Here is a 10,407-nt window from a genome sequence, read left to right as displayed (position 1 = left end):
CCTCTTTTTCCTCTTCCTCCTCCTCCTCCCCCCCCCTCAAAGTACTCAGCAAGTTGATGATCTCGCCCTGCAAAGTTTCTTAGCCTCAAGTTAAAGAATTAAAATGAACAGTTGGTTCATTTCTAGAGGGGGAAGTGGAGAGCAAGCACCCAGCTCAGCCCAGCTCCTCCTTGGCCAGGTTGCTCATGGTGTGCGTGGGAGGGCAAAATGTGTGGGTCAGAGGAAGGCCCGCTCCCTCTCCATGTGAAGAGACCTGGCTTTGTAACCAAAGCATCCTCAGCAATAGGATGGGAGACCACCAGAAGAGTCAGGAGGAGGGGACAAGGGGATGGCAAAAGGGCATCAGGGCTGGTCATGGCCAAGTGCTAAGGCAGGACTTCCCTCAGACCCTCCCTGTCATTATAACCAACCTACCTACCTTCCTTCCTTCCTTCCTTCCTTCCTTCCTTCCTTCCCTCTTCATTCTCCTTTCCTTTTTCTTCCTTCTCCTCTTTCCTTCTTTTACCTTCCTTGCTCTCTTTCCCTCTTTCCTTCTTTTTCTTTGTCTTTCTTCTTTCCTTTTCTCCTTTCCTGTCCCTTCTTGGATGCTCAAATGAAAAAGGGGAAACATTTCTTGATGCCTCCTTGCCTTGTGATCAAAAGCCACTTTTGCTAGTAGTTTGTGGCCACTTAAAAGATTGAGAACAAACCAGGCTCAGTTTATTCCACGCTTGTCTTTAGTGGGGTCGTCCACAGACAACAGTACAGTAAAACTGTCAAAATGGTGGCTGTGACAGTTGATCAGAGCGCCTCCATTTTTTATGTGCAACAGCTTTAGCATTTAGGAACAGAGGTAGCTTAGTTGCGTTTCTATTAATGCATAATCCTTAAAAGGGCTCTCTTGTAGGGACCTGCCTTGGTCTAAATCAGACTGGAAATATAGCAAAGAAAAATATTTTCCTCACTCTACTTTGTCCTGTTTTCCCAATTGAAAATGGCTGTTAGCAACACACAAGGGGAGGATACTTTCCTAAGAGCTCACAATTCAAGAATACCAAAGTTAAATTGGATTGCCAACAAAGTTCTGTCTGTGACAAAACAGAACACAGAATTGCTTTGTCCTTTGAACTGGGGCATTTCCAACCAAATTGCCTCTCTCTCCTTCCTTCCTTCCTTCCTTCCTTCCTTCCTTCCTTCCTTCCTTCCTTCCTTCCTTCCTTTTTTTTTAACTGCCAGAGGCTCCGGGCAGAGGTGGCAGCAGGCAGGTAGCGGTGGGCAGAGGCTTCACATTTTGACCCCTCCCCCCTGTCGTTGCCTCTGCGTGGCTCTCAGCTGACCTCTCCCAGACTTGTGCACATGTTTGTTTCTCTGTGTGTGTGTGTGTGTGTGTGTGTGTGTGTGCATGTGTGGGTGCAAGCGGGGGAGTGCTCACCCCTAGCAGCCCCGCGCCCTCAACAAAAACCTTCTGCGATGGCAGGATGCAAGCTAATGAAAACTGTTTTTTTGGAGTACTTATTTCTTTTTCCCAACGTGGCACTGATCTCATCGCACCCTGCCCCCCTCAGCTCCATGGAAGAGAGCCATGCAGCGGCCCCTCAGGCACAGAGGCAATGATGGGAAGAGGGGAGGGCTCAAAATGGAAAACCTCTGCCTGGAGCCTCAGGCAGCTTCAAAAAATGAACCTGCGAAGCACTCAGAGCGCAGTCCCTTTCCCAGCTCCTTCCTCCCGAGGGATGATGGGAGGGGGAGAGATTGCCATGCTGCCACCGGCTGTCGCTATCCCATGCAGGCAGGGGTGGTCACGGTGAAAGGGAAGCCTGGTGGCTGCCAGGCTGGGTCAGCTAGTGGGCGTGGTGCTGATGTCCTGGTGGGGGTCATCAAAGTGGAATGCGCTCTGCTTTAGATCCACGGGGCAGCCTTGGAGCTAGTGAGGGCCCCCTCCCCCGCCGTCTCTGCCCCCCCCCAAGGGTGCACAGAGAAGGCGGCGAGCATGCAAGCACTAGCATCCTGGGGGAAAGGGAAGTGCTTCTCTTGTCTTTTTTCTTTCTCAGTGGTCAGCAGAGACGATCAGCGGGGATGCCAGGCGCTCACTACCTCCTCTTTGCGTGCCCATGGCGCAGGGCAGGGGCAGCCCCTCACTGGCCCTTTCCCGCCAAAACCTCCTTTTATATCCTCTCCTCTCTCCCCTCATCCTTTTCTCTTCAGGGCACCAAAAGCGCCAATCAACTGGAGCCGAGTGCTGATCCTGGGGCTTTTGTAGACCCCCGACAGCCCTGCAGCTCCAGCTGTCTCTCCCTCAGGCTTGTGCGGTGATGCCACCACTTCAGCTCATTCCTTCCCCCCTCCTCCCCGCTACTTCTTTAGGATGGTCACATACCACCTGCCAAAGTACCACCAGTGGTACGCATACCACCAGTTGAAAAGCCCTGTTCTAAGGAAGTAAAGAAAATTAGCTGGATCCACTGGACACATGCTTTGATGTTCTGTAGCCACAAGATGGCATTATAACTGCTATTTCATTTTTTTATTATTTTTTTTACTTTTTGTCAATGACAGCACAGGATGTGAAAATCCTAGCATGTACACATACATGCCAATGCTGTATTGGCCATAATTGCTGCTATATAATAATTAAAGTGTTGGAGTAGAACTGGGAAAATCCAGGTTCAAATCTATCCTCAGCCCTTGAATTGTTTTAGAATAGAATAGAGCTGGAAGGGACCTTGGAGGTCTTCTAGTCCAGCCCCCTGCTCAAGCAGGAGAACCTATACCATTTCAGATAAGTGACTGTCTAGTAGTCTATTCTTAAAAACAGGCAAGCTGTTCCACTGGTTAATTGTCCTCACTGTTAGGAAGTTTCGCCTTAATTCTCTTTGGTCAGTTTCCAACCATTGTTTCTTGTCCTGCCCTCTGATGCTTTGGAGAATAGCTTGACTCCCTCTTCTTTGTGGCAGCCCCTCAAATACTGGAACACTGCTATCATGTCTCCCCTATTCCTTCTTTTCTTTAGACTAGCCAAACCCAAGTCCTGCAGCCATTATTCATGTGTTTTAGTCTCCAGGCCTTTGATCATTTTAGTTGCTCTTCTCTGAATTTTTTCCAAAGTCTCAACATCTTTTTTGTGTTATGATGATCACAATTGGCTGCTGTATTCAGTTCACAACCCCCGTCTTCAGTGCTTGAACTGCAACATGCTTGATCTTATTACCTGCAAAGGTAAAGTTTTCAAATTACACTTGACCTCAGCTGACCACATGTCCATGTTTATACTGATTTTATTTGCAAGAATATAAAAATAGTTTACCATCTTCCAGAATAATAATGAGGATGGGTTTTTGGTCTGTTCTACTATTGCTTCTGAACAGATGGTTTCTTTTTTTAATTTCAATCCTCCCTCTTTTTTTAGCATCTTGCTTTTTGTTGATTCTAGTAAAAGTTTTAACCAGCCATGTGATGGATATAGTTATACCTCTTAAATGAAAAGGGAGAGCAAGCTTTAAGTATATATGCTGTACTCTGCTTTCAGCAAGTATACAGAGCGTTAGGTTGCTTGAATAATATTTCCAAAGCTTGCTGATAAAAAACAAGTACATATTTGTATGGCCCCTGTCTAGAATTATGTATTTTGGCTCTTAATAGTCAAAATTGTTTCCAATATGATACTCAAATCCTTTGCTCAATGGAGAATGGGAGAAATTGCCTAGGCTGCCTATATATTTAATGAAGTTGGAAAGAGCTTAAAGTGTTTTTGGTCTCAAGGTAAAACCAAGCAAGAATATATAGAAATGGAAGAACATGCAGTCTCCTTATACAGTGACGAGTGACTTAAAAGGCAGGCAGTCTTGAGGTCTCTAAAATGAAGTCCAAATTAGTAAGAGTCACAACTCTCCCCAGTATGAGAACATATAGGGGGAAAAAGGAAAGATACCTGCATAGGTTCTGTAAGACCTCCTTTCCTGCAAAGTACCAGTGATGGGACCAAAACAGCTCTAAAGCTAAATCATCAAGTACAACACCTGTAGGTTCAAATCCCATTAAAGGGTTGAGTATAAAACAGTATAGAGAAAAACTATCACCCAAGAGACCCAGTAAGGGCAAAATCGACTGGTCTGTAGTTAATATAATATCTTAGGTGGCCCCAGGACTCCTTGAGCCACCTAAAGAAAGAACTCTGTACCAGGTTAATCCTTCCAATCTCAAGACAGAGGCATCCAAAGATGAGAAGTTGCAGCACAGTACCACCTATTCATTGGGAGAGCTTTTCACCAACCAACAATTGCGAATGAAAGTAAAATGGGGACAACTTGTAAAGTTATACCAGCTTTGGGCCATTGTGGTGCCAGATCACTGGTTAACTCATTTATTCATGGTTCAGGGAGACTTAGGTAATTTGTTTTGTGTCAGTGCAACCAAAACATTTTCAGGATCTGCTTCTTTAAATAAAATAATTATTGAAAGCTTAACTAAGGCCAAGTAGAAGAGTAGTTCAGGAGGCTAAGAGATCTCTCCTACCTCAGATTCACACTTACATTCCAAATAAGGGATTGTGCTGCCTTTTATAAGAAGATATAAACTTATTTGAGTAGACATATGCAAGCTAAGTTCAAATATTGTGCTAACCTGCAGTATGTACAGTGTTTCCTTTGGATTCATACAACGCACTAAGTTGAAACTAGACAATCATATTCTGGCTTAATAGGACGTGTGAAAGGAACGAGCATGTAATAAAACATCTTTCACTTCCAGGATGCTGGCAATAGTTCCATTCTGAGAAAAAATGCAATTATTCCTCATTGATGAAGCAACAGAATAATGTTCTGGGAAAGAGGGAAATGAAGCTGATACCATCCTGTTTCAATATTGATGCAAAAACCTACTCTTAGTAGCATTTTAATGAGTCAGTTTAAGGAGGGGAAAGTTATTTTACGGAAAGTGGAATCTTTCATTATGTGTGTTCAATACAATAGCCTAGCAGCACACAGGCACTGCCTGGCAACTGGTGAGTCAGGATTGTGTACACAAATAAAATGGATTATATTTCTAAACACTGACATATGTTCTTTCCTTTGTAGCAACCTTCGTTCTCAAAATCTTAACATTTCCTTCTCTCCAAAGACCTTGCCAGGGGAAAACATTTTGAAATACAGAATTTCTGATGCTCTGAATTCTAGAAAACTTAATCCATCTCATCCCTTTTTTTAAAAAAGAGACTGGAAACAAAGTCTTGCAAGGCAAGATTGAGAGAGGAAGGTTAAGTTCAGAGAAGGGATAGCGTTTTTTTTTTAAAAAAAGCCTGAAAGAAAGTCATATAGAAGATTAAGATATGTTATTTACCGTCCCACAAGATCAATGTTGGGGGGTTGGAATTCCCAACTTTAGGAATTTTTGACAATTGCAACAATTTTGAGGATTATAGCTGGCTCTTTTTTGTTGAATGTACCCATGCAGAAGCTAGGCAACCAGTGGTCAAGAATGCTTTAATTTGGATTTTGGCACAAGAAGCGAGGACTTGGACTCCAAGGCCAAAGAGGTTCTTCTTCCATTTCTGTGATCTTATGACCTACTGAGCAAATGGAATAAACTGGCTAGCTTTTTTTGAACCTTGCTAAATTGGTACTCTCTGCTTGTTGATATATTTCCCACAAGGAGATACCATTTTCATAGAACCTTTCTGGGTAATGGGTTTTACTACTAAGCTGAAGTTTCAAGTGGAAACCCAGTCCATCAAATACATCTTGCTCTTTTTTATGTTGTATTGTTTCTTTCTTTTAAACAGAAATATCTTGTCTTCTCGGCCATTTTTTTCTTGATTATTATTTTCATGGATTATTTTACTCATGGACATTAGGTGCCTTGAGATACCAGCAAGGATGTGAATTCTAAGTACTGAAAATAAATGTGAAAAATGGAGACTGACCACAGATGGCAAAGATACTCTCCATTTTAATTCAGATCAGTGTATTCAAATTAGACATTGTAGACACTGCAATGACTGTTACTCAAGGAGGATATTCTTCCCGGACAGCTGATGGATACAAAGCTCTGCAGAAGATGGTGTTGCTTGGCAACAGAGAATAATTCTAAAGAGCAACCTTTGCTAAAATGGCAGCTTTTCAAAAATAAAGAGGAACGTGGGACAGGTAGAGAACAAGGAAGGAGAAACAACAATTAAAAGAGGAAAAGGAAAATGGCTTTTCTCCAAGTCAGGAAATTCTAGAATCAGTTTTTGTGCTCTGGCTGCAATGGAAACATTGCATTATGTATACCATCAAAATGAAGCATATGTCACATAGATAGGAAATCAACTGTAAAACAGATTGCCTTGCAACTCGAAATGCTACTTTAACAAAGTGATATTTGTTATTGCTATCCAAATGTCAGGTTACCTTGAAGCAAACTTCAAGGTAACAGAAATAAAGAAAAAATAAAGAAAACACACAGAGTCAGCTTGTAGGGGAAATGGGCAGCATAAAAATTTAATTTTAAAAAACAATCTGCTAAAAATAAGAAATATCTTATATCCAAGAGATTATGCAAAGGTGAACCATGCATTCATAAGAGCACACTTGTAAGCATATTTGCTAAGGAAAGAAGAAGCATCTGTACCAAGGGAACATAGCTACCCCCACTAAACTATGATTTGCAGACAATCATTCTAAAATAAATATTAAGACTTCCAGAAGTCACAGAATTGATTTGTATGTCTTAAAATTAAGAACAGCAATAATTTATACCACACTAACGAGAAATATAGCTTTGACCCATGTAGAACATTATACTGAGGCAGAAGGCTTAAGGCATGCAATATAATGCTTAATTGGATATATTTTAGCAATGAGGATTTAACTGTTCCACCAAACCATTATTTTGATTTTTCTGTACAAGAAGTCTAAGTAGCAGGTATTTTTTTTAAAAAAAATTCATTTCTCAGTATTTTGTGTAGTTTCAAACTTTATTTACTAGACTTATGTATAGGTCAATTTATTTTGCTTTCTCTGTGGGGTTTAACCAGGCCATTAATCCTTTGTTGCACTTCATAATAGATTCTTTAATGCTAGTACCCCTTCATGGATTACTGCCTTGACGTGGCGAAGGGGCTTGCATAATTCAATGAAGCTATGAGCTATGACATACAGGGCTACCCAAGACGGACAGGTCATAGCAGAGAGTTTTGACAAAATGTGATCCACTGAAGAAGGAAATGGCAACCCACTCCAGTATCTTTGCCATGAAAACCCCATGGACAGTACCAAAAGGAAAAAAGATATGACGCTGGAAGATGAGTCCCTCAGGTCAGAAGGCGCCCAATATGCTACTGGGGAAGAGCAGAGGGCTAGTACTAGTAGCGCCAGAAAGAATGAAGCGACTGGGCCAAAGCCGAAAGGACGCTCAGCTGTGAATGTGTCTGGTGGTGAAAGGAAAGTCCAATGCTGTAAAAACTTTTTCTCCATAGGAACCTGGAATGTAAGATCCATGAATCAAGGAAAGCTGGACGTGGTCAAACAAGAGATGACAAGACTAAACATCGACATCTTAGGTATCAGCGAACTAAAATGGACAGGAATGGGTGAATTTAATTCAGATGACCATCAGGTATACTACTGTGGGCAAGAATCCCTCAGAAGAAATGGAGTAGCCTTCATAGTCAATAAAAGAGTAGGAAAAGCAATACTGGGATACAATCCCCAAAATGACAGAATGATCTCAGTTCGAATCCAAGGCAAACCATTCAATATCAAAGTAGTCCAAGTCTATGTCCCAACCACCGGTGCTGAAGAGGATGAAATTGACCGGTTCTATGAAGCCCTACAGCACCTTATAGAACTAACACCAAAAAATGATGTCCTTATCATCATGGGGGATTGGAATGCTAAAGTAGGAAGCCAAAAATAACCGGAATAACAGGCAAATTTGGCCTTGGAGTACAAAATGAAGCAGGGCACAGGCTGATAGAATTTTGTCAAGAGAATACGATGGTCATAGTAAACACTCTTTTTCAACAACCCAAGAGACGGCTCTACACATGGACATCACCAGACGGTCAACACAGAAATCAGATTGACTATATGCTCTGCAGCCAAAGATGGAGAAGCTCTAAACAGTCAGTAAAAACAAGACCAGGAGCTGACTGTGGCTCAGACCATGAGCTTCTCGTTGCAAAATTTAGGCTTAAACTGAAGAAAGTAGGGAAAAGCACTAGGCCACTTAGGTATGAACTAAATCATATCCCTGACGAATATACAGTAGAGGTGACAAATAGATTTAAGGAATTAGATCTGATAGAGACAATGCCTGAAGATCTATGGACGGAGGTTTGCAACATTGTACAAGAAGTAGCAACTACAACCATCCCAAAGAAAAAGAAATGCAAGAAAGCAAAATGGCTGTCTGAGGAAGATTTGCAAATAGCTGAGGACAGGAGGGAAGCAAAAGGCAAGGGAGAAAAAGAAAGATACACCCAATTGAATGCAGAATTCCAGAGAATAGCTAGAAGAGATAAGCATGCCTTCTTAAATGAACAGTGCAAAGAAATAGAAGAAAACAATAGAATAGGGAGGACTAGAGATCTCTTCAAAGATTGGACAGATGAAGGGAATGTTTCATGCAAACATGGGCATGATAAAGGACCAAAATGGCAGGGACCTAACAGAAGCAGAAGAGATTAAGAAGTGGCAAAATTACACAGAACTATACAAGAACGAGCTTAACGTCCCTGATAACCATGATAAGGTGGTCACTGACCTCAAGCCAGACATCCTAGAATGTGAAGTGAAATGGATGGAGTCACTGAAGTGGTAGGCGTAAGCCTAAATAGACTCCAGAAGTTGGTAGAGGACAGGAAGGCCTGGAGGAACGTTGTCCATGGGGTCGTGATGGGTCAGACACGACTTCGCAACTAACAACAACGGTAGTAATTTTCACTATGTAATATATTTATGGCAATTAGAGTATATTCAGATATTTTGCCTTTTAACAATGTCTGGAATTTTCTGTAATTTCTGGAAGTTCAAACCTTTCATTCTACATCATGTTGCAAAAGCACTTGTCATTCTCTTACACCAGGCATGTCCAAAGTCCGGCCCGCGGGCCATTTGCGGCCCGCGGGGCGGTTTAATACGGCCCTCAACAGCTCTCCCTGCTGTATGTAAATGCGGCCCTCCCACGGCCCTCCCTTCTGATTGAGGGCCGCCCCTTCGGGAGCTGCTCCCGCCTCCCCCGCCGAGGGGCCGCCCCAGGAAGCGCAGGCCAGCCCAGCTGCCGCCCCCACCCCGCCAGCCAGGCTCCGGGGCTCCACGTGGCTTCCTCCGCCTCCTCCTCCTCCGCCAGGCCTGCTCGGGGCCCGGGGCGGCTCCAGTGCGCAGGGGAAGCGCGCAGAGAGCGGATCGCGCCCTCATCGCGGCCGGAGCGCAGCCCAGAGGAGGAGCCACTGGGCCGGGCATGCCCTGAGCGGCCGGGGGTCTCCAGTCGGGCCATGCGGCGCTGTGGGCGAGGCGGGGGTGGCCGGCGGGGGTCTCGGCCTGCCCACCCGTCCCGCTGAGCACCTTCCCTGTGCGCCGCGGCTGCCCATGGCGGCGGCTCCAGCTCCGGCAGCGCTGGGGCTCCCGGGCGCGGGGGCTCCGGCGGTGCCGGGCTGGCCACTCTGGTACCACAAGGACCTGAGCCGGGCGGCGGCCGAGGAGCTGCTGGCGTGGGCCGGGCGGGCCGGCAGCTTCCTGGTGCGCGACAGCGAGAGCGTGGCCGGCGCTGGAGTCCCGGGGGTGACCTTCCGCCATGGAATCCGAGACGACTTTTTCGGCTGCAGAAATGTCAGCCTCCCGGGATGGGATGGGCGACCCCCCGGCGGGGAGAGGTGACTCCCCTCCCCCTTCTAGTGGCTTTCCCGACTCCGGCCGCGCCGATCTGCCGCTCCTCCGGTGGGTTGAAGGGCCGGCTGCCTGGCCGAACCGCCGCACTCCTTCCCCTCACCCCGGGCTTGGCGCGGCGTCTGTGCCGGTGCAGCGAGGCTGACGGTGCGCGCCTGGCCTGGCTGAGCGTGTGGCGGTTCGGCCAGGTAGGAAAAGGTGCAGGAAGCGGCCGCCGCCTGGTAACGGCGCCCGAGCTCACAACGTGGAGGCGGCGAGCAAGCGTGCGCTCAGGGCAAGGCGGCCGCGGTCCAGTGAGGGAAGAGCGCCGAGGGAGTGGCCGGCCGGGCTGCGCTGCTGCCGAGCAAAGCTCGGCCGGGGCGCCCACTCTGCTCTGCCTGGCGCCAGCTCAGAGACTCCGCCCGCCAGGCCCTTCTCCCGCTCAGCCAGGCCAGGCACGCACCGTCAGCCTCGCTACACCGCCTCCACGTTGTGAGCCCGGGTGCCGTTACCAGGCGGCAGCCGCTTCCCGCACCTTTTCCTGTCTGGCCGAACCGCCACGCTCCTCCCCCCGCCGCGGGCTTGG

The sequence above is a fragment of the Vipera berus genome (assembly GCF_964194415.1).
Source record: "Vipera berus genome assembly, chromosome: 3".
In the NCBI taxonomy this organism is placed as follows: domain Eukaryota; kingdom Metazoa; phylum Chordata; class Lepidosauria; order Squamata; family Viperidae; genus Vipera; species Vipera berus.
This window is presented reverse-complemented; position numbering follows the sequence as displayed.